Here is a 25,854-nt window from a genome sequence, read left to right on the forward strand (position 1 = left end):
CCCACCGAGTTGGGTGAGCACCGAGGTGGGTGATGCAAGCTTCACCACCCAATATTCCGAATCCATGGATCACAACCGACAAAGCCGCAAGCCACTGCAACTACTCAGATTCGTGGACAACAAGTGGATAGAATGAAAAAAAAAAATACCCAACGGTCCAAATTCAAGTACAACATGCCAATCGGGATGGATCAGAAGTTAGGATGGCAACCGATCTGATTTTGGGGTAACCCTCTTCTACAATGGATCTCAAGGTTAGGATACTGATCCAGTGGCCCCTACCTCCGATTTCCCAGCCGCATGACAAAAAATATCTTATTGACCATAATTATCCCCTGAAAAGACTTTGAATGAATTGACCCATTTCTCATTTCGTTTTTCAAATTTCAGAGTGCTGGCCCACTTATACGAAGGTTAGGAACATCCAATCCTTGTGGCCCATCCACGGTGGGGCCATAAGATGAAAAGTCCAGAACTGCATCTACGTTAGGATCCTTTTTATATTCACACACCAGCCTTCTTTGTCCATACAGTGAAAAAGGAAACGAAAAAAAAGAAGAAAAGAAAGAAAAATCTGACTTTACCTGTTTGTAGTTCATGTATGTGCTCATTTTTTAGCATGTACGTCACTGTCTGTTGATTGGACGATGATGGTGCTGGTGATATTTACAGGTTTTATTAGAGGTGGGACCACGAAAGCTGCCTGCTCCTTAGAAATTCCGACTTTTCTTTGCATATCTTTCTTTAATGTGGAAAATATCCAAACTGGATGGCTAGGTTTCACTTCTACAGCCATCGCAATGTTACCATCATCTGGTGGGTAAACCAATATAATGAATTGTAAGGTTCTAATGCATCAAAGAAGTCTAGTTCACTCATGCCATAATGAATTGTAAGGTTCTAATGCATCAAATAAGTCTTAGTTCACTCCTGCCATAACAATGGGACCATGCTTTGTTAATCCGTCGTTGGATAATAAAAAGATAATAATGAAGTCTTCCTAATTGGATGATTATAGATCGACCTCTGGTTTATGACATTTTTTGACCTAACTATTTCTTGGTTTTGTGTAGTCCCAGTGAAAACATTTCAGAAAAATTGGGTTATTTTTATTTTTCTCAGCTTCCTCTGAGAAATGGCGACCCGCACATGGGAATGAGGATTTCCAAGCTGATTAACGATGGCAATGGACCGAGTAGTCCCCCAACCCAATTAGCTGACATGGCCTTGGGCCGTCTTAGACCTACTAGCTTCTCCGTTGGTCTGGTTGGGCTTGGACTTCTGAAAATTCTTGTTAAAAGACAAATATTAGAAGGAAATTTTCTTTCTACCGTTTCCCCCACCCTTAGTTTCCCTTAAAATAGCCCCAGTATATGCCCTGATATTTTCCAAACTATGAGATTTTTAAGCCATTGATGGAGTAGACCACTTGGGGCCCATTTGGATACCACCAAATAAGTTACTTTTTCTACTTACAACATTAGATAAGTAAGCTCGGTTTATGATTATAGTTATAAGTAATTTTTTTTACTTAAAAGTGTACTTAATCACTTCAATTATTTTTTATTCTTTATTTTTAAATCTTATCGAAATAGGTTGCTTATCAAACATACTTATCTTCTTAATAAGCAGAAACTAAGATAAGTTACAAGTGGCAGTAGTATAACTTATCTTAAGCAACTTACGATCCAAATGGGCCCTTAGATTCACGGTCTGAATCACTGGGCCATTGATTTGATGAGATACACAGGTAGTAGTGGCCGCAGTGAAAATCTTGAAGATTTTATATAAACTTATGGCCCAAAAAACAATGGCTTAGGAGATGATTAATATTCAAAGTAAGAAGTCTGTTAATTTCATACGTGAGTGGAGTGATGCAGATCCACACAGGGGCGCACGTGCAAGCATAAAACACGTGTGTTAAGCTTTCAGTAAAATCAGAAACAATGCTTAGATCTTCTGCATAAAACTTAATGTAATTTCACCCTTCAGGCTGACCAGAACGTAGAAAGGAAATTGGCTGCTAATGTTTTATAGCCGTTCTTTTGTTTTGATACGCCATGGCGTCTGGAATTAGCTGAAGAAATATTTTGAAAACAGAAATCTCGTAATAATTGGCTTAAGGAAGGGGACCGTAACACAAAATATTTCCATATGTCACCTACCGATAAGATCAGGAGGGCCTCTATTGATGAAATTCAGCTGGAAGCTGGCGCCACCACATCTGATTCTAAGCAGATCGAAGAAGAAGCTGTGCGCTATTTTTCCAAGCTATTTACATCAGAGCTAAACAATATTCAAGACAGCCTCCTAAATTCGATCCTGCAGGCTATAACAGCAGCAGAAAATGATTTCCTATTGAGCCTCCCCTCATTGGATGAAGTTAAAAGAGTGGTGATGTCCATGCCAAGGGACAGCGCCCCGGGGCCAGATGGAATGTCAGGGGTTTTCTTTGCTAATAGTTGGGATATAGTCGGTCCCGATATTCATAAAGCAGTGACCCAGTTTTTCCTTGGTGGAAATTTGCCCCGTGCTTTCTCGGCCTCTCTTATATGCTTGATTCCGAAGAAACCAGCCCCCAAAGCTTTTTCTGATTTCCGCCCTATCAATCTCTGTAACTACGTGTATAAAATCTTTGCCAAAGTTATTGTTGACAGATTGGCGCTGATCCTTCCAAACATCATCTCCAAGGAGCAGGGAGCTTTCGTTCGAGGCCGTTCAATAGCGGAGAGCGTGGCTTTGGCTTAGGAAATGGTTAGAGAAATTGACCGAAAGGTCAGAGGTGGGAATTTAATTCTTAAGTTAGATATGGAAAAGGCGTATCATCGCCTGGAATGGAATTTCCTTCTAAAGGTTCTACAGTGATTTGGCTTCTCTCAAAGTTGGATTAAAATGGTTGAAAAGTGCCTGAACAACAACTGGTTCTCTGTCCTCATCAACGGATCCACTTGCGGTTTCTTCAAGTCATCGAGAGGACTTCACCAGGGGAACCCTTTGTCCCCGAGCCTTTTCATCCTAGCAGCTAAAGTTTTAAGTAGAGGATTTTCCAACCTCATTCTCAACCACAAGTGCATCCCGTTCAGTCTCAAACGTGGCTGCCGACAGATTACGCACTTACTTTATTCCGATGACACTGTCCTTTTCTTCAACGGAGGTAGCTCCTCTATCAAAGCAGTAACTGATGTCCTATCTAACTACCAAGAGGCATCAGGCCAACGTATCAATTTTCACAAAAGCTGTATGTATTTATCTTCCTTAATGCCGACCCATAGAATCAGAAGCATCCAGCGTCAAATTGGTACTCCCTGCTCTTTGACATCTTTTAAATATCTGGGGATTCCTCTTTCCAAAGGCAGGTCTTGAGTTGCGCTGTTCCGTCCCCTGTTGGAAAAAATCAAAAATAAAATACAAGGGTGGTAGGCAAGAATTCTCTCTCAGGCGGACAGATGCACGCTTATCAACCATGTCCTCTGCGGTATTCCCATCCACGCAATGTCATCGACATCAATTCCGTCCCAGATCCTTCGGCAGATGGAGGCTTGTTTTTCCAATTTTCTATGGGGCTAGTACGAAGGTAACCACAAATGCCACTGGATTAAATAGGACAAAATTTCTATGTCAAAAGAGGAAGGAGGATTGGGAATCAGAAAACTCAGAGATATAATGGCTGCGCTTAGACTGAAGATGGCCTGGACTACAAAGGTGGGATCGAGCAAAAGTTTGTGGGCAGATTTTGCTACTTCAAGATATGGTTCACTTTCAGATGATGTTTCTGGCGCTTCCACGTCCTCCCTTTCCCCCTTGTGAAAGCACATTTTGTCGCTTTCCCTTGTTCTTGACAGCCATCTTATATGGAAGGTGGGCCATGGTTCCATGAACATTTGGGGTGAGAACCGGATAGGGCTAGGTCAGTTAACAAACTTAATCGATCAGCCAGTCCCCAATGATTTGATCCATCTGATCGTCAACGACCTGCTCTCCCCCGAAGGCATCAACCCCAGGTCCCCAGTTTATAATTTGCTCCTAGCGGGTGTAAAGGATCACATAACTAATGCTGGTCTTTGTACTTCGGACCAGAATGATTGCCGCATTTGGCCTCACAATTAGTCAGGTTGTTTTTTAGTAAAATCAGCATGAACGGTGTGTAGAATAGCGGGTCAGGTGAACAATTAATTGGGCCAAACGTATCTGGCATTAAAAAATCCGAAACAAGATTTCTATCTTTCTTTGGAGGCTCTTCCATCGGGCCGTCCCCACGGACGATAGAATCCAGTCGAGAGGTATCTCTCTTGCCTCCAGGTGCAGCTATTGCGACAACGAGCAGAATTTCTCCCCTTAGCCTGAGACGTTGGAACATCTTTTCTGTCGGGGGGCTATAGCAACCACAGTTTGAAAAGAGTTCAGCGATATTTTTGGTATCCAGCCCTTTTCTCCAAGTTCTGTTGCCATTCTTTTCTCTCTCTGGTGGAATCCCGTTCATCCAGGTAGAGAAATATCTCCCCTTCGCTGCATAACCTCGTGTCTCATAGCTTGGGAAATCTGGAAAGTGAGGAATTCAACCAGGTATGAGGGGACCAACCAAGCTAGTAGCAAAGTCATCAGAAAGGTCAAATGGCTTCTGGGGAAGCTTTTCCATGGTTCCCAGGTTTTAAATTCGTTTGCCCTTCGCCTCGGATTCTCTCACAGACCTCCTGTGCCTAGATCATGTTAGATTGTCAAATGGCTTAGCCCACAGGTGGGCAAGGTGAAATTAAATATTGACGGGGCTGTAGCTGGAAACCCCGGCCCGTCAGGGGGTGGCGGCATCTACCAAAATGCCAATGGCGACCTGATTTTTGCTTTCTATTCGGGTTATGGTCACACATCTAATAACACAGCGGAACTTCGAGTCCTCCATGATGCGATGTAGCTTAGCATATCGCGGGGACTGCATGACGTGCTCATTGAATCGGATTCTTCCTTTGTGGTGGGTGCTTTCAAAGGGTCATCGCATCTCCATTGGAAGTGCGATTACTGGTTAACGAGAATTAAAAGTCTTCAAAAGAAAGGAAAATTTTTCATCTCGCCGATTCCTCGTGAAATTAATGGGCCGGCGGATGGCCTTGCTCGCTTGGGAGCAGCCAATCAGGATACCTTTTGGACGAAATCGATGGCGGCTCTTCCCAGGTTGATTAGGGGGGCCTTTGTTTTCTAGACAAAGTGGGCATTGGTGCGTTAAGGGAGACTTAACGCCTCTCCTCTTTTAAGTTTTTGTTTTTCTTTTCACTGTATAGTCATATGATAGGTGAACCAGGACCCCATTTTGTCTGCCCTCGTGCGCCCGAAATCTATATCCATTGTTTCATCCACAGGTAATATGAATAAAATCTCCTTTAAAAAAAAAAAATCTAATATCATTTTCTTTTTTCCTTACCCTGATTGCATCTCCCTCTGATTTGCAAAATGGAGGTTGATTTCCCGAGCAATATGCCAGGACTCGCCTAACTTCTAAAATTGGATTGAGAACATGAAATTAAACTCTTCTAGACTGAGTTCTTGTAGTCACGTTTGCAAATAGAAAACAAGTGTCTTTGGAGCTTCTTATTGGGTTTGAATAAACACTTAAGGCCTGTTTATTAAATCTGAAGTATGAAGCCTTGAATCTAAAATCTTAATTCGAAGTTTGAATGTGAATTCTGTAAACTTTTTGTACCTATCTGAAAGAAGTGATGAAGTCTGGAAATTGATGTAGAGCGGGTCGCGAACACTTTCATGTCCAAGATGGATCAGAGAAGGCCCGATCGGAGGGAGAAGTCATCAAGACTGTTAGAACCTTAAAACAAACATATCTTGCAAACTTGAATGAGTTATTCGACGTACCATATATGATTTTGGGATAGGACGAGCTACTTTAGTCAACCAACCTGGCTTGCCAGTGCCGAATTTGCAAGATTCCATCATATCGGCGGCCGAATTCCATATTTAATTCCATTTTTACTATAAATAGTAAGTTTTAATTTGATTATAACACTTTAGGAGTTGTGCCCAATATGAAAAGTGTTTAGAAAAATTAGGAGAATAATGTGTTTAAGCCACATAACACTTACCATAAATAGAAAATTTACTACTTATAACAATTAGTTACGAACTTTAAGGGAGTTTTAGTTATAGTTTAATTCTTAAACTTCTTCCTAATCTTAGTACCCCTATTTAAAGGTTTGTAGATTCCTTTATTTCATCTATCAATCAATTAACAAGTTTCTTTCATATATTTTAAAATTATTTTTATTTCTTTTCCTCGTGGATTCAAGAAGTCTCAGTGAGGAGTTCAGAGAAGCTCCGTGGATTCGAAGTACTTATCCTTGAGGAAGATGGTGATCGACCTCATCACGTTCATCCCTGCATCAGAAATTAAGTATTGAATCCCAAACAACTTGTTTGTTAACAAAAGTCTAAAATGTCTAAAATTTATTAATTTGACACATTTTGTCCCTATCTCCCTTAAAAAGGACCCACAGTATTATATATTTGTCATCCAACCTGTTGATAAGGTTTACACAGACGTGGATGAAGGGAAAACACAAATACCAGCTTGATCCAAAAGTTTTATGGGCCCCAAGAAGTTTTTTTTTTTTGTGGTGGGCATTCAACTACCACTGTTTCGTGTGGTGTGGTCCACCTAAGATCAAGATCTACTTCATTTTGTCTTGTACCCTAAAATAAACCACAACGTGGGTATAAAACAAAATATGCCAAATTTCTCTCTTCTAAATAGACTGCGTGCTACACACTAGAACTGTTAACGTGAGTTTTGAATCCACCTCATTTTTTAATCTTATATCCTATAACAAATCAGAAAAACAGATGTACGGGTTAGATTGCACACAAATATTGCAGAGGGCGTCACGTAGCTTCCTAGTGCATCAACTTTTTGCCGCAATCTGCTTCCTGCTCACCCATGAGAGATATCTTGGAATCTCTATCTGAGCTTCTCATTGGTACATGTCATTGCTCGATCACACCAGCACACAACACACACTGGATTTCTATCTTTAGAATAGATTGCGCACTACACAATACAACTTTCAGCTTGTGAAACTTCTTTGCGCCCACCATGATTTATGTGTTATATACCCAACGTTCACCAATTTTTCCAGATTATTCTAGAGCATGAGCTAAAAAATGAGGCACGTTCAAAGCTCAAGTGGACTACACCACAAAAAATAGTGGGAATTGACCGACTACCATTGAAACCTTCCTAGGGCCACCCGTGAGATTTATTTGCCATCTAACTTATTCATAAGGTATAACATACGGACCTGGATGAAAGAGAAAAATAAATATCAGCTTAATCAGAGCCTTCTATGGCTGAAAGAAATTTTCAATGGTAGGTTTCAATTCCTACTATTTCATAAGGTGTGGTCTACTTGAGCTTTGATTCCGCCTTGTATTTTTTTGGCTCATATCCTATAATGATTTGAAAAAAATGGATGAATAGTGTAAATCTAAGAAATACATTATCGTGGGCCACCCAAATTTCACATGTCAAGAAATTATATTTCTTATTGTGTGGTGCATCACATTCCAGGTGGAGAGAGAAAACCAAAAGTGTTGATGTGGAACTTTCTTGGCCCCATCATGATGTATGTGTCGGATCCAAACTATGCATCCAATGTTCCATATCATTTTAGGTTTTGAGAGAAAAAATAGATCTAAACCTCAAGTGGGCCACACTATAGGAAAAAGTGGGAATTGGACACCTATAGTTGAAAACTTTTTAAGGCCACGGAAGGCTCCGCTCAAGCTGATATTTATGTTTCCCCTTCATCCCGATCTGTGTGACCTCATGAAGAGGTTAGATGGCAAATAAACCTTATAGTGGAGGTTAAGAAGGTTTCAATGGTAGTCGTTTAATTCTCGTTGCTTTCTTTTGTGTGGTCCACTCGAGCTTTGTATGTGCCACATTTTTTATCTCATGTTCTAGAATGATTTGCAAAAGTTGATGGACGGTGTGGATCTAACACGTAAAGCATAGTGGGGGCTAGAAAAGTTCCATACATTAGGAGAGAAAATCTAGCAGAAGGCAATTTTGGAAGTAAATTTTTTCTTTTTTAATCCATAGAGGGCATTCCGTATTTATCATTAAACACCTTCATCGTCGAAAAAAATCAGAAAAAATCACAGAGCTCTTTCTGAATTCGGCGTTAACAAACACCACCTAACACGGAGCGCTTCGTAGGTTCCACATTTAGTAAATTTTTTTCCAGTGTTAACAAACGTGCCCTAAAATCTTTAGCCTAAACAATGGGATAGAGTCTTCATGGACCACGGTTTATAAACAGGTTTTTACCAAAAACGGCCCTAAGGTATGACCCTTCCATGAAAATAGCCTCTCTTTTCATATCTTTTTTTTATTTGGCCTCTTATGGCTTTTGGATTTTTACATAACCAAAATGCCCTTGCCTCTTTTTTTTTGTTAGCTTGTTTGTACATACCCCACTATCACCCACACTATGCCCTTGCCTTTATGAGTTGCGTGAGTACCTACTTTTACTTACAGTAAAAGTTTTGTACATCTAATCCCAATGCATCATGTGGCTATCACGTGGTGATTGGGCCCACTTGAAGCTAGATCCAATCCGTTCATTTTCTTTGTGGTCCACCATTTAAGTGTGAAAATATTAATTTCAACTTGATACGAGCTTTCTATGACCCACAATCATTGATAATAGTGGTCATTCATTCCAAAATGTTTCCTTGTGGTGGAGTCAACCTTATATGTGGATGTGACTCACCCTTTCGCACATGGCCTTAAATTAAATTACGTATCAAATGGACATAGTGAATTTGACACATACCCCATAGTGGGCCCTACAACCTTTAACACATGACAACCTAAATCCAGACTCCTAACACATGACAACCACGACCTTAAGGGTCTAAGTTGCGCATGGTTGTCACATGTTAAGGGTCGTAGTTATCATGTATTGAGAGTTGCAATTAATTGTCATATATATATATATATATATTAAGGGCTATGGAGCCCACCGTGGGGTATGTGTCGAATCAACTCTGTTTGTTAGATTCAAATTTTAACTTAAGGCTACGGTCCAAAAATAATTGAGAATGAACAACCACCGTTATCAATTGTTGTACACCATATAGAGCTCGTGTCAAACTGAAATTAACGTTCTCCTTAAAATGATAGGCCATGAAGATAATGAACGGATTAGATTTGCTTTCAAATGCACCTAATCATCATATGATAGCTACATGGTACATTAGAATTGGGGCTATGAAGCTTCTCCTACAAATAAAGCATATATAGGTGCAGCTCATAAAGACAATGGCATTTTGGTCTTATAAAAACTAAAAAACTGCAAGAGGAATAAAAGAAAAATAAATAAAAAGGAAAGCTATTCTCTTATATAGGACCATACCTTAGGACTATTGTGGTAAAAATCCATAAAGAAAATTTGGGGCCGATTTTGGTGTAGTGGGTAGACGTGGTAAAGTTCTATGAGCCGCACTCATCATAATATATGTATTATATCCACACTGTCCATGAGCTTAAAAATAAGGTAGGTCCAAAGCTCAATTAGACCACACCATAGAAGGTGTTGAGGGTCAAATATTACATATCAGACCCAGTTATTGCCTGGATTTATGAATATAGTACCGTTTAATAGCCCATTTTAATCATGTTTGTGTTGCAAGGTGTAATTGCGAGCTTGGACTGGATCGGGATGCTAAAAGCACGGATTTAACGTTCAGAATACACTAAGGCAAGGGACGGACTCCAGGGGACCAAGATCGACGGAATTACATACCAGGGATCTGAGGAAATAAAGCCGTTCACGTTAAAGAGGCCCAAAACTGTCGCAAAATGCAAGATCACAAGGTTCTCGCCATCCGATTGGCTCGAAACTTTATGCATGGCTCGAGGACTAAAAACTAACCGTACACGTCAAATTTCAGCCATTGGATCCCTTTGAAAGTGGCCCAACCCATAAATCAGTGATTTGGGGCCCGCCTGGTATTTGAAAATGCTTCAATCTTGGGCTCAACTCATTAAATGAGCTGACAAAACAAATGGATGGATCGGATCTTGCATATACATTACAGTGGGCCCCGTATGTACAGCATGTGTACATAAAGTGCACACGTACCCCGTGCACTGAACCGACTAACACCGGTCAGCAGGCACTGACCCGCGTCTTCTTCCCAAAACGGCAGTTGCCATTTTGGCGCTGCGGATGGACGGACGACGCCCGATTTGCGAACGCTAGTGGGCCCCACAGAGCGTACATACGGCTAATCTAAACCGTCCATCTTATAGAGGGTCATGAATGCTTCAAACCTATGCTGAATTTTTGGACCCATACAAGCACACGTGCACGATACAGAGACCATAAGTGGACTGCCTTGCAACGTTCAAATTGATTTTTGAATGATTTCTTCTCTGATTTTGAGTCAATGGACATGAAAAATCATCTGTTTCTGACCGAAATTTTGAGGGCAATCTAATGGACGGGGTAGATTTCCTCGAAAACACCTCTGTGGAGCCCACCGATCACGTCAGCGCCGGACGTGCGAAAGGCTACGCACGTCCTCGAAATCTGATTTTCCAGGCAGTTGTGGCCCACCATCTTTGATCATATGGCAGATCTGAACCGTCCATCGTGTAGGCCAGTCAAAATACTTCCAAGAGACGTTGATTTTATTGAAATAATGCAAGGAACGCGAGAGTTATGAAGCCCCGAACTTGGCTGCGAAAAGGCTTTCGCTCCACATGCGATAGCTTCCTAAATCCGATTTCCACCACTCCAGCAGCTATAAAAAGAGTTCCAAACGTGGCGAAGGGGGTGTGCTTGAACAGGGGACGTCAGATAGAGAAAGAGAGGCGGAGAGAGAAGTGTTTGGAATTTTTATATATTTTTTTCTTTATTTTTCTTCTTTTTCCTATGAATTATGTTGAGATTTAGTCTGATTATGTTAGGCTAAACCTCTTAGCTAGGGCTAAGAGGTGAAGCTTGTGGCGTGATGAGACTGATCTTATGCCTTTGATTTATGCCAGACTGACTGATGTTGATTCTAGTTCAATTAAAAGGAATACTTTCAGTTTTATTTAATGGTTTGTTGTGACTGAAATTACAATAGATCTGCGATGGCTTTAAGTATTTCTTCCTCCTTTTGATGTTTATGACGTCAGGAAGCCCTGTTGTTCACCATCGTCTCATGGGCATGGTTGGATGACGGTATCCTCCCTAACTTTCATGCATTGTTGATTGGTTGATAATTAGTTTAATTTTATTGTTTGCTTTGTCTCTTGGGCATGGTTTGATGATGGAATCCATTCTAATTCATATACCTTTCATCTCGTGAAGACTAGATCAAGTAAGTTTAGTTTGATTTCCATGATTCTTGATGTAGGCAAAAGATCTCCCTGATCTTTACAAGTGTTGAGGGTCAAATATTGCATATCAGACCCAGTTATTGCATGGATTTACAAGCATGATACCGTTTAATGGCCCGATTTAATCGTGTTTGTGATGCAGAGTGTATTGACCAGCATGGACTGAAAAAGGGTGCTAGAAGTGTGGATTTGACACTTTGAAGTTACCAGAGCAAGAGACGCACTCCAGAGAACCAAGACTGAAGAATTTACATGGCAGGGATCCGAGGAAATCAAGTCATTCACGTTAAAGAGGCCCAAAATTGGTGAAAAATGTAAGATCACATAGTTCTCACCATCTGATTGGCTCAAAACTTCATACATGGACTGAGGGCCATAAATTAACCGTACATATCAAATTTCAGCCCTCGGATCACTATGGAAGTACCCCAACTGACAGATCAGCTTATAAACCGTTGATTCTGGCCTGCCTGATATCTGGATATACTCCAATTTTGGTCTCAACCCATTAAATTAGATGGGAAACCAGATGGACGTTGTGGATTTACCAAAAGAAGCAAGGTGGGTCCCACTTTACGCGCGTGCGTGTGCACAGCACACGTAGACTCACGGCGCATTGAATCAACTAAAGCGGGTCAGCGCTGCTGACCCGCGTCTTCTTCATTAAAATGGCAACTGCCGTTTCACGTTGTAAAATGGACGAACGCTGTCCGTTTTTTCGGACGCTAGTGAGCCCCACACATTGTCCCAGTGGACAATCCAAACCATCCATCGGGTAGAGGGCCTCGACTACTACAAAACCTTGCTGAACTTTTGGACCCATGCAAACACACGTGCGCGATACAGAGGCCACAAACAGGCGGTCCTGCGACATTCAAAACGATTTTTAGGGTGATTTCTTCTCTGGACCGCGTCAATGGACGTTCAAAACCACCCATTCTTGATTGAAATTTCGTCCTGAATCTAATGGATGGGGTGAATTTCCTTGAAAACACCTATGGGGCCCACCGATCACGTCAGCGCCAGACGTGTGAAAGGCTACGCACGTCCGCGAAATCGAATTTTCCAGGCAGTTGTGGCCCACCATCTTTGATCATATGGCAGATCTGAACCGTCCATCGTGTAGGCCAGCCAAAATACTTCCAAGAGACGCTGATTTTACAGGAATAACGCAAGGAACACGAGAGTTATGAAACCCCGAACTTGGCTGCGAAAAGGCTTTCGCTGCGCGTGCGATAGCTTCCCAAATTCGATTTCCACCACTCTAAAAGCTATAAAAAGAGTTCCAAACGTGGAGAAGAAGGTATGCTTAAATAGGGGATGTCAGATAGAGAAAGAGAGGCGGAGAGAGAAATGTTTGGAATTTTTATGTATTTTTTCTTTATTTTTCTTCTTTTTCCTATGCTTATGTTAGGATAAATCTCTTAGCTAGGGCTAAGAGGTGAAGCTTGTGGCGTGATGGGAGCTTCTACAGGTTTGATTTAAACTGAACTGATTGACTCTGTTTTGATTTAAGAAATTCTTTTAGTCATTAATGGTTTGTTGTGATTTAAATTACAGTAGATCTGTGATGGCTTGAATAATTCCTTTCCTTTTATTTTGATGTTTGGAAACCCTATTGTTCGCCATCGTCTCATAGACATGGTTGGATGATGGAATCCTTCCTAACACTCATACATCTTTTAATTAGTTATGGATTGGTCTAAGTTCTGTTGTTTACCTTGTCTCTTAGGAATGGATTTGTGATGGAATCATACCTAATTCTTATACCTTTCATCTCTTGAAAACTATATCAAGTAAGTTCAGTATAATATCCATGAAGCAGGCATAAGATCTCCCTGATCTCTACAAGTGGATCCTCTGAATCCCTAGTTCCCTTTCTCTGAATTCTTTAAGTTTAGATTAATATTTCACCATTATTCCTCAAATCACAATTGGTTTAGATTTCATCTTAGCCTAGTTCTAGATCTGGTTATTTTCAGATAACGTATAGGTTTCAGTCCCTGTGGATTCGACCTCGGTCTTACCGAGTTTATTACTACATCACAACCCTGCACTTGGGGTGTGAACAAGTTTTTGGCACCGTTGCCAGGGATTGACGGCTACGTTTCCTGAAGTTAACTGGTTTTAGGATTTATTTTAAGATTAGGACTTTTCTGATTTTTAGGATTTATTTTAGAATTTTCTAATTCCAGGTTTTTCTTTAATTTTTAGAAATTTTCTATTTAAATAACTCTCTATTTTTAGATAGTTTTCCTTTTTTTAGAAACTAACCCAACTTTCTTATTTTGTAGGATTCTGAGATAGGTTTCTAAATTTGTAATTTCTCTCTTCCTTACTATTTCTATATTAGGATTCCTTTTTAGTAAGTTTCTAATTCTAACTCTTTTAGAATCTAATTTTGTTTCCTATTTTATTTTTAGAAATTTTCTATTTTAAGACTTTCTGTTTAGAAACTAACTTTCCTGTTTTGTAGGCTTATTAGAAATTTCTAATTCGGTACGCTCTTTCTAAATTTCTACTTTCTAATTTAGGAATTCTTTCTTGTTTCTTTTTATTTCTATATTTCTCTTCTTAGGAATTTTATAGGCTTGCTATTCTTAGAAACTAACTTGTTTTGTTCTATTTTGCAGGTTTCAATTTAGGGACTCCAATTTGGTAACTTCCTTCCAACCCTCTTTCTCTTTTTAGATTTTTATTTCCCTTCTTAGGATTAGGTTTAGAATTTGATTGAGGGCTGCGAGTGTTTCATGCCCAAGTGGGCTCGTGACAACACTCGACGTCTCTTGACTGAAGGAGGATTAGTTGAGGGGTTAACTGTCCATCGTAAGACTAGACACCGCTGGAAATCCCCTGAGTTAATTGAGGATATGGCTAGAAATCAACCTCTTCTACCTCAACCTAGGGTAGAAGATCTCCAGGATGAGAATGAGGTGCATCAAGCACCCCCGCCTCGTACCTTACGAGATTACTTACAACCGGCGGGGGTGAGTACGCCCTCATGCATGATTTTTTCAGAGAATGCAGGACACATGGATATCAAGCCAGGGGTGATCCAACTCCTCCCTAAATTTCATGGGCTTGAGTCAGAAAATCCTTACTTACATTTAAAAGAATTTGACGAGATCATAGCTACCTTATACTTTCTTAACGTATCTGATGACACGGTCAGGTTGAAACTCTTTCCCTTTTCTTTGAAAGAGAAAGCCAAGACATGGTTACATTCACTACGTCCTCGATCAATTGGTAGATGGAATGACATGACAAGAGAGTTCATTAAGAAGTTTTTCCCATACCATAAGACGAACACCCTGAGAAAGTCGATCATGAACTTCGCCCAAAGTGAAGATGAAACATTCTTCCAATGTTGGGAGCGGTTCAAGGATCTTGTCAGTTCATGCCCACAACATGGTTTTGAAACATGGCGCATCACGAACTTTTTCTATGATGGACTGACATCTCCCATGCGCCAATTAGTCGAGACGATGTGTAATGGGGAGTTTATGAATAAAGGAATCGATGAAGTGTGGGATTACTTTGATAAACTTGCTGAGAACATACAATCATGGGACATCTCCCCCCTAGACCTAATACTACGTCTAGGCCGACTCATTCCAAGGAAAGGGGTGGAATGTATCTCCTGAGAGAAGACGATGATATTAATGCTAAGGTAGCTAATCTCACTAGGAAACTCGAGGCCATGGAATTTAAGAAGGATAAGGCTAAGGAAATTGTTTGTAGCATCTGTGGTTGCAACATTCATACTACTAAAACTGTCTAACTATCTCTGCCTTTCAAGAGGTATTAAATGAGCAATCTAATGCTGTAAGCAATTACTAAAGACCTTTCAGTGGGCCCACCTCTAACACATACAATCCTGGCTGGAGAAATCATCCATACTTCAGTTGGAGGAATGGACAAACCGCTACACCTCAAGGTTACCTAAATCAAAATCCAACTCAAGAGAAACCTCAAGAGGATTCGGTTCTGAAACATTTTCAAAAGTAAGAGCTTTTCAATCAGGGTATGCTACAGGCCTTCCAAGACCTTACAAAAGCAATACAAGGACTTAAGGATGAAAATACGATTGGGAACAAGGGGAGCTTCCCAACTCAACCTCTTCCCAATCCTAAACCGCAATATGAAGTTAGCGACCCAAGCTCTTCAAATCAGATGGAGCAAGCTAAATCCATCACCACTCTTAGGAGTGGAAAGATCATTGACAAAACCATTCTGATTAGGGCTGAAAAGCCTAAGGACTCGGAAGTGGATAAAGAAGATGGATCTAGCTATGCCCCACCAGAGTTAGAACCGGAACCTCAAGGAAAGCCGGTTGCTCCATTTCTCCAACGGTTGGTTGCACCAAAATCGCTCTCTAACTCTCAGGATATTCTAGAGGTGTTGAAACAAGTGAAAGTCAACATTCCACTACTTGATGCCGTGAAACAAATACCTTCATATGCCAAATTCCTGAAAGACTTATGTACGACCAAAAGACGGCAAAATATTTAAAAGAAAATCTTCCTGACTGAGAAAGTGAGTGCCATCCTAAAGCAAGATGTGCTGCAAAAATTCAAAGACCCCGGTAGCCCAACCATATCATGTGTAATTGGGGACTATCGAATTGATCACACACTTCTTGACTTAGGAGCGAGCGTTAATCTTATCCCCTACTCGGTATACAAACAGTTGGGCTTAGGTGAATTAAAACCCACATTAACCACACTACAACTTGCTGATCGTTCTGTTCGTATACCAAGAGGGATAATTGAGGATGTGTTGGTCCAAGTTGATCGATTTTACTACCCAGTTGATTTCATCATCCTGGATACCGAACCCATCGGTAACACAAGCACTCAGATTTCCGTCATTCTTGGTCGCCCATTCCTTGCCACTTCAAACACAATTATCAATTGCAGGAATGGTGTCATGAGTATGTCTTTCGGGAATATGACATTAGAAATGAATATCTTTTTCAACACGGCCAGACGGATAGAGGAAGATGACGATATCTACGATATTAACATGATCGATACTTTCGTGGATGACAGGACACCCCTTACCTTATCCTCTGATCCTCTAGAGACGTGCCTGACCCACTCCCATGAGTTTGATGATGACATAATTAGGGAGACGTGTGCCATGCTTGATGCGGTACCGATACTTGAAGTTAACCGGTAGAGGCCACAATTTGAAGAGTTACCCCAAACTGATGAAGTGCCTCTACCGTCTGACCTCAAGCCACCGAAGCTTGACCTAAAACCTTTGCCCTCTGATTTAAAATATGCATACTTAGGTCAAGATAAGACATACCCGGTAGTGATTTCTGACCACCTTGAGAAAGAACAAGAGAGTATGCTCATATCTACTCTCCTGGAGCATAAGGGAGCCCTTGGATGGACAATCGCGGACCTCAAGGGAATCGACCCCTCGATTTGTACTCACCGCATATATCTTGAGGATAATGCGAAGACCGCTCGGCAACCACAACGTAGACTAAATCCAAACATGAAGGAAGTAGTTAAGGCCGAGGTTCTTAAACTATTGGATATGGGTATCATATACCCTATATCTGATAGTCAATGGGTGAGTCCAACTCAGGTGGTTCCTAAGAAGTCCGGGATCACCATCGTAGCCAATGCCAATAATGAACTCGTGTCGATTAGAGTCACTACTGGTTGGAGGATGTGCATTGACTATAGAAAATTAAATACCATCACGAGGAAAGACCACTTTCCTTTGCCCTTCATTGATCAGATCTTGGAAAGGTTAGCTGGTCATTCCTATTACAGTTTTCTTGATGGGTATTCGGGCTACAACCAGATAGAGATCACCCCTAAAGATCAAGAAAAGACTACGTTTACATGTCCCTACGGCACCTTTGCTTACAGAAGGATGCCATTCGGATTATGTAATGCCCCTGCCACCTTTCAGCGATGTATGATGAGTATCTTTTCTGACATGGTGGGGAAATATCTAGAGGTCTTCATGGATGATTTCTCTGTTTTCGGTTCATCTTTCAGCGAGTGCTTAGAGAGTCTTAAATGTGTGCTGAAAAGATGTGAAGAAAAGAACTTGGTACTTAATTGGGAGAAGTGTCATTTCATGGTTTATAAGGGAATTGTCCTTGGACATATTATCTCATCCAAAGGAATCGAGGTGGATAAGGCAAAAATCGATCTTATCTCTAACCTACCTCCACCCAAGAACATTAGAGACGTGCGATCCTTCTTAGGACACGTAGGATTTTACAGGCGATTCATAAAGGACTTTAGTATCCTTTCTCGTCCTTTATGTAATCTACTTCAAAAGGATGCACCATACGAGTGGATTGAGCCATGTTAGGAAGCTTTCACTAAGCTTAAGGGCATATTGACTAGTGCACCCATCATACAGCCACCTGACTGGAGCATTCCTTTTGAACTTATGTGCGACGCGTCTGCTATGCTCTTGGGGTAGTTCTAGGCCAGAAAAAAGATAAGAAACCGTACGTTATTCATTACGCAAGTAAGACTCTAAATCCTGCCCAAGTGAACTACTCGACTGCGGAAAAGGAACTCTTAGCCGTAGTGTTCGCCTTGGACAAATTTAGGTCCTACTTGATTGGATCCAAGATCATTATTTACACTGATCACGCAGCGCTTAAGTATCTTCTGTCTAAGTGCTAAGCCCCGCCTGATACGATGAATCCTTCTACTCCAGGAATTTGACCTAGAGATAAAAGATAAAAAGGGAGTAGAGAACGTAGTGGCTGACCATCTTTCTCGCCTTAATCCCTCTGATTCCATTGAAACAACACATATCAATGACATGTTCCCCGATGAACAATTGTTCACAGTCTCCCATTCACCTTGGTTCGCTGATATTGCTAATTATCTTGCCACAGGTTCCATACCGACACATTGGACTGCGCAAGATAAGAAGAAATTTTTCACCAAGGTACGTAACTTTTTCTGGGATGATCCGTATTTGTTTAAATATTGCCCAGACCAAATCTTGAGGAGATGTGTTGCAGACGATGAGCATTAAAGTATCATCTCCTTTTGTCACTCATAGGCCTGTGGTGGTCACTTTTCTGCTAAAAAGACCACGGCCAAGATTTTACAATGTGGCTTTTACTGGCCCACTATGTTCAGGGACACTCATGAGTTTTGCAGAGCTTGTGAGCGTTGTCAGAAATTGGGAGCATTATCCCGTCGAAATATGATGCCCTTGAATCCCATTCTTATCACAGAGGCATTTGATTGCTGGGGCATCGATTTCATGGGGCCATTCCCCCAATCTTTTGGAAATTTATATATTTTGATTGCCGTAGACTATGTCACTAAATGGGTCGAAGCGATTCCATGTCGAACTAATGACCATCGCACGGTCATTAAATTCCTGAAAGAAAACATCCTTTCCCGATTTGGAACGCCTCGAGCTATCATTAGTGATGGGGGCTCACACTTTTGTAATAGACCATTTGAGAGTTTAATGAAGAAATACGGTATCTCTCATAAGGTGAGCACCCCATACCACCCACAGACAAGCGGGTAAGTTGAGATTTCCAATAGGGAGATCAAACACATTTTGGAAAAAATGGTTAACCCTAACCGTAAGGATTGGTCAATTCGATTAACCGATGCCTTATGGGCGTACCGTACTGCTTTTAAAACCCCTATTGGAATGTCTCCTTTTAGACTTGTCTATGGAAAAGCTTGCCACTTGCCTGTGGAGTTGGAACATAGAGCCTACTGGGCGATCAAAAGTTTGAATTTTAATCTGGACAACGCTGGCTCGCTACGCAAACTTCAGTTAAATGAACTTGAAGAAATCCAAAACGACGCTTATGAGAACTCGAGAATTTACAAGGACAGGATGAAGGCGTTTCATGACCAACATATTTTACGAAAATCATTCACGCCAGGCCAGAAAGTCCTCTTGTATAACTCTCGATTACATCTCTTTCCGGGTAAGCTTCGATCTCGTTGGACCGGCCCTTTTACTGTTATCACTGCTTACTCTCATGGGGCTGTCGAGATAAGAGACTCCGACAATGGTAAGGAGTTTAAAGTAAATGGACATCGCTTAAAGCCATTTGTCGAAAAATTTGATTCAAAGGACATGTCTATACCTCTGACTGATCCTGTTTACCAGGATTGATCTCCTAGTCTGATGGAGGTATAGGTAGGTTTCCTGTTTTCATAGGAATAGGATAGTTTCCTTTATTTTGTTTGAGGATAGACGGTAAACTTAGCGCTCCTGGGAGCCAACCCAGCTTCTCTTTCTGTTTCATTTTCCTAGTTAGTTAGTTCAATGTTTGTGGGTAACATTGCTGCAAACCCTCACGAGACTACAACTCGTCCACTAGGGGCAACCTAGGGGTTTAAAGGCTTGTTGCATACGCTAAATGCAATCGAGAGTACCTGCGAAAGTGGTGTAGGTAGGATTTCATTTTTGTTATTTTTATTTTACTTCTGTTGGTTTCTCTCTTGTGCTGACCCGATCTTACGTAGATATCTTTGGAAAGCCTTTTGATTCTTTCGTCCAGGTACTATCTTTCCATCACTCCTCTTATATTTTTATTGTTCCGTGTGCATTGCATGCTTATTTCTTTTACATTGAGGACAATGTAGATTTTAGGTGGGGGGTGGGAGATTAGGTTTCCTAATCAGCATTTTCTTGGTCTTGAGCAAAAATTGTGAAATTTTTTTAATTTTTCTGGACTTTCTTGTGAATTCGAAGGGATTTTGACGGCCATCTAGGGCACTTGGAATTTCAAGATACGTGATGTTGGTAAATTAAGACGCTTGGATTCAGTATCTGTTGGATTTCATAGTTAAGTTTGAATTGTTAATCCAAAATTAGAAGTTGTAAATATTGATTGAGTTATGATCTCACATGTCACATCTCGCTTTCATATTAAGGTTTCAGTTTGATATTGAAGGATTTACTTGGTACTCACAAAGCTTGAAAGGAACCAACCTGAGGAATTGAAAGGATTGGGCGAATGGTCTACACCATAGGTTTGCTCCCTATAGGTGTAGATTTAATTCCCTATGAATGATATGTGAAAATTTTAGGTGTACAGTCTTCATCATAGGTTTGCTCCCTGTAGGTGATGATTTGATTCCCCTTCTTGGCGTCACGTTTAATGGAAAAATCAAAGGCTGAAGGAATGAAAAGATGATTGTGAGGCAAGTTTTGGTTATCATGAATCTTCTTATTGGTTACCAATGATATCCTGAAATAGAGAAGTGAATTTTAATGATGATAAGCTGAGATTACACTGTATGCTCATAAATCTCAATGATTAGAATTTTTCTAATTAATGGAATAATACTTTGAACTTGATTATGAAGTTTACCGTGCGCTTGAGTCTAGGAGAAAGTAATATCCAACATTCATGAATCTGGGAATTCTCATATCTGGATTATTCTACAAAAAAAAATCACTCGAGTTTATAGAAATTGTTCTGTAATTCTCAACTTACTTTTCGCATATTTTGCTCGAGACTAGCAAAATGCTGGTTGAGGGTTGTGTTGAGGGTCAAATATTGCATATCAGACTCAGTTATTGCATGGATTTACAAGCATGATACCGTTTAATGGCCCGATTTAATCGTGTTTGTGATGCAGAGTGTATTGACCAGCATGGACTGAAAAAGGGTGCTAAAAGTGTGGATTTGATACTCTGAAGTTACCAGAGCAAGGGACGCACTCCAGAGAACCAAGACTGAAGAATTTACATGGCAGGGATCCGAGGAAATCAAGCCATTCACGTTAAAGAGGCCCGAAATTGGTGAAAAATGCAAGATCACATAGTTCTCACCATCTGATTGGCTCAAAACTTCATACATGGACTGAGGGCCATAAATTAACCGTACATATCAAATTTCAGCCCTCGGAACACTATGGAAGTACCCCAACTGACAGATCAGCCCATAAACCGTTGATTCTGGCCCGCCTGATATCTGGATATACTCCAATTTTGGTCTCAACCCATTAAATTAGATGGGAAACCAGATGGACGTTATGGATTTACCAAAAGAAGCAAGGTGGGTCCCACTTTACGCGCGTGCGTGTGCACAGCACACGTAGACTCACGGCGCATTGAATCAACTAAAGCGGGTCAGCGCTGCTGACCCGCGTCTTCTTCATTAAAACGGCAACTGCCGTTTCATGTTGTAAAACGGACGGACGCTGTCTGTTTTTTCGGACGTTAGTGGGCCCCACACATTGTCCCAGTGGACAATCCAAACCGTCCATCGGGTAGAGGGCCTCGACTACTACAAAACCTTGCTGAACTTTTGGACCCATGCAAGCACACGTGCGCGATACAGAGGCCACAAATAGGCGGTCCTGTGACGTTCAAAACGATTTTTGGGGTGATTTCTTCTCTTGGCCGCGTCAATGGACGTTAAAAACCACCCATTCTTGACTGAAATTTCGTCCTGAATCTAATGGACAGGGTGAATTTCCTTGAAAATACTCTGTGGGGCCCACCGATCACGTCAGCGCCAGACGTGCGAAAGGCTACGCACGTCCGCGAAATCAGATTTTTCAGGCAGTTATGGCCCACCATCTTTGATCATATGGCAGATCTGAACCGTCCATCGTGTAGACTAGCCAAAATACTTCCAAGAGACGCTAATTTTACAGGAATAACGTAAGGAACGCGAGAGTTATGAAGCCCCGAACTTGGCTGCGAAAAGGCTTTCGCTGCGCGTGCGATAACTTCCCAAATCCGATTTCCACCACTCCAAAAGCTATAAAAAGAGTTCCAAACGTGGAAAAGAAGGTATGCTTGAATAGGGGACGTCAAATAGAGAAAGAGAAGCGGAGAGAGAAGTGTTTGGAATTTTTATGTATTTTTTCTTTATTTTTCTTCTTTTTCCTATGATTATGTTAGGCTAAATCTCTTAGCTAGGGCTAAGAGGTGAAGCTTGTAGCGTGATGGGAGCTTCTACAGGTTTGATTTAAACTGAACTGATTGACTCTGTTTTGATTTAAGAAATTCTTTTAGTCATTAATGGTTTGTTGTGATTTAAATTACAGTAGATCTGTGATGGCTTGAATAATTCCTTTCCTTTTATTTTGATGTTTAGAAACCCTATTGTTCGCCATCGTCTCATAGACATGGTTGGATGATGGAATCCTTCCTAACACTCATACATCTTTTAATTGGTTATGGATTGGTCTAAGTTCTGTTGTTTACCTTGTCTCTTAGGCATGGATTTGTGATGGAATCATACCTAATTCTTATACCTTTCATCTCTTGAAAATTATATCAAGTAAGTTCAGTATAATATCCATGAAGCAGGCATAAGATCTCCCTGATCTCTACAAGTGGATCCTCTGAATCCATAATTCCCTTTCTCTGAATTCTTTAAGTTTAGATTAATATTTCACCATTATTCCTCAAATCACAATTGGTTTAGATTTCATCTTAGCCTAGTTCTAGATCTGGTTATTTTCAGATAACGTATAGGTTTCAGTCCCTGTGGATTCGACCTCGGTCGTACCGAGTTTATTACTATATCACAACCCTGCACTTGGGGTGTGAACAACAAGTGGATCCTCTGAATCCCTAGTTTCCTTCCTCTGAATTCCTTAAGTTTTAGATTAGTATTTCACCAGTATTCATAAATTTATATTTGATTTTGATTTCATCTTGGGCTATTTCTATTTCTACCTAGTTTCAAATAATGTACAGGTTTCAGTCCCTTGGGATTCGACCTCGGTCTCACTGAGTTTATTACTACATCACAACCCTATACTTGGGGATTGAACAAGTTTTTGGCACCGTTGCCGGGGATTGATGGTTATGTTTTTCTGAAATTAACTAGTTTTAGGATTAGTTTAAGATTAAGATTTTTTTTCTAACTTTAAGCTTAGATTTTCTATTTTAGAAACTAACCTGTTTTCCTGTTTTGTAGGATCCTGACATAAACTTCTAAATTGGTAATCCCTTTCTAATTCCTCTACTTTTTCTATTTTTAGAATTAGGGTTTGAATTTTAGAAAATTTCTAATTTTAGTGTTTTCCTATTTTTAGGAAATAGTTTATTTTTAGAAACTTTCCTCTTTTGTTTTTAGAAACTTTCCTCTTTTATTTTTAGAAACTAAGTTAGTTATTTCCCTTTTTAGAAATTCTTTCTAATTTTATAAACTACTCATCTTTCATTTATTTTATTTTTAAAAACTTTCTAATTTTAGGTTTAGATTTTCTATTTTAGAAACTTTCTAATTCTGGAACTTTCCTTTTTAGAAACTAATCTCTTTTGTTTTCTTTTACAGGATCTTAACATAGGAACTTCTCATTTGGTACCATCTTTCTTCTCCTCTTACTTTCTGTACTCTTCTAATTTTAGATTTAGATTCTCCTATTTTCTAGTTTTAGAAATTTTTCCTTTTTTTTATAAACTAACTTTCTATTTTTATTTTTAGTAACTTTTTAACTTTTTTAGAATCTAACTTTGTTTCCTAATTTATTTTTAGAATTTTTGTTTAGAAACTAACTTCCTATTTTGTAGGCTTTTAAGATAGAAATTTCTAATTCGGTAAGCTTTTTCTCTCCTTTCTATTTTTCAGATCTCTTTTAGTAACTTACTTTCTAAGTTTAGGACTTTCCTAATTTATTTTAGAAATTTTCACTTTCCTTTAGAAATTTCTTCTTTTAGAAACTAGTTACTTCTATCTTTCTTCTTAAGGATTTTCTAATTCTAGACATTCTCTTTAGAAACTAACTTATTTTGTTTTCTTTTACAGGTTTTTAACTTAGGGACTCCAATTTGGTAACTTCTTTCCAACTCTCTCTTTCTTTTTAGATTTTATTTTCCTTTCTTAGGATTAGGTTTTGAATTTGATTGAGGGCTGCGAGTGTTTCATGCCCAAGTGGGCCCGTGACAATACTCGACGTCTTTTGACTGAAGGAGGATTAGTTGAGGGGTTAACTATCCATCGCAGGACTAGACACCACTCGAAATCCCCTGAGTTAATTGAAGTGATGGCTGGAAACCAACCTCTTCTACCCCAACCTAAGGTGGAGGACATTCAGGATGAAAATGAGGTGTATCAAGCACCCCCGCCACGTACCTTACGAGATTATTTACAACCAGCGGGGGTGAGTACACCTTCATGCATGATTTTTTCTAAAAATACAGGACATATGGACATCAAGCCAGGGGTTATCCAACTCCTTCCTAAGTTCCATGGCCTTGAATTTGAAGAACCATATTTACATTAGAAAGAGTTTGATGAGATCAGAGCCACTTTATATTTTCAAAATGTGTCTGAGGACACAGTTAGGCTGAGACTCTTTCCTTTTTCCTTAAAAGAGAAGGCTAAGACGTGGTTACATTCATTGCGTCCTAGATCCATTGGCACATGGAATGATATGCAAAGGGAATTTATAAAGAAATTCTTTCCACATCATAAAACGATTACCCTTATAAAAGCAATCATGAACTTCACCCAAAAGAAGGATGAAACATTTTACCAATGTTGGGAAAGGTTCAAGGATTTGGTCAGTTCATGCCCACAACACGGTTTTGAAACGTGGCGCATTACAAATTTTTTCTACGATGGACTGACATCTTCCATGCGCCAAATGGTCGAGACAATGTGTAATGGAGAATTCATTAATAAAAATGTTGACAAGGTATGGGATTACCTCAATAGTCTTGCTGAAAAAACACAATCATGGGACTATTACCCAAAGTCGAACACCACGTCTAGGCCAACTCAATTAAAGGAGAAAGGTGGATTGTATCTCTTAAAAGAAGAGGATGATCTCAAGTGTAAAGTGACTACGCTCATAAGGAAAGTTGAGGCTATGGAAGGAAAGAAGGATAAGGTTAATGAAAGTGTTTGCAGCATCTGTGATTGCAACATTCATACAACTGAAAATTGTCCTACGATATCTGCCTTTCGAGAAGTGTTGAATGAACAATCCAATGCCGTAAATAATTATCAAAGACCTTTCAATGGACCAACCTCTAATACATATAATCCTGGTTGGAAAAATCATCTAAACTTTAGTTGGAAAAATGGACAAACTGCTACCTCTCAAAGTTTCTTCAATCAAAATTCAAATCAAGGGAAACCTCAAGAAGAACCGGTTCAAAATTTCATGTAAGAGTAGACGCAGGCAATGCGAGACTTTATGCAAAAGATGGATTCACGTATGACGGTTATAGAAAAGGGGATGCTTCCTGCACAACCACTCCCCAATCCTAAACCGCAATACGAGATAAGTGATCCCAGCTCTTCAAATCAAATAAGGCACGCTAAATCTATCACCACTCTTAGGAGTGGGAAGACCATTAATAAAACCCTTCCGGTTAGGCCCGAAAAGCTTCAAGAACCAGAAGAGGACAATAATAATGGATCTAGTGAGGCCCCACAAAAATTAGAACCGAAACTTTTAGAAAAGTCAGTTGCTCCATTTCTCCAATGGTTGGTCGCACCAAAACCT

General features: G+C 40.2%; 2 non-coding genes across 2 annotated transcripts; both read right to left on the bottom strand.

Annotated features, from left to right (window-relative positions):
• Nucleotides 1–14,703: 14,703 nt before the first annotated feature.
• Nucleotides 14,704–14,810, bottom strand: LOC131247677 (small nucleolar RNA R71). Its single transcript, XR_009171950.1, has one exon. It is a non-coding gene; the product is annotated as a small nucleolar RNA R71 (small nucleolar RNA).
• Nucleotides 14,811–24,822: 10,012 nt separating this feature from the next.
• Nucleotides 24,823–24,929, bottom strand: LOC131247599 (small nucleolar RNA R71). The gene has a single exon (XR_009171876.1). It is a non-coding gene; the product is annotated as a small nucleolar RNA R71 (small nucleolar RNA).
• Between the last annotated feature and the right edge of the window lie 925 nt (nucleotides 24,930–25,854).

Source organism: Magnolia sinica, chromosome 5 (genome assembly GCF_029962835.1).
Source record: "Magnolia sinica isolate HGM2019 chromosome 5, MsV1, whole genome shotgun sequence".
Lineage (NCBI taxonomy): Eukaryota > Viridiplantae > Streptophyta > Magnoliopsida > Magnoliales > Magnoliaceae > Magnolia > Magnolia sinica.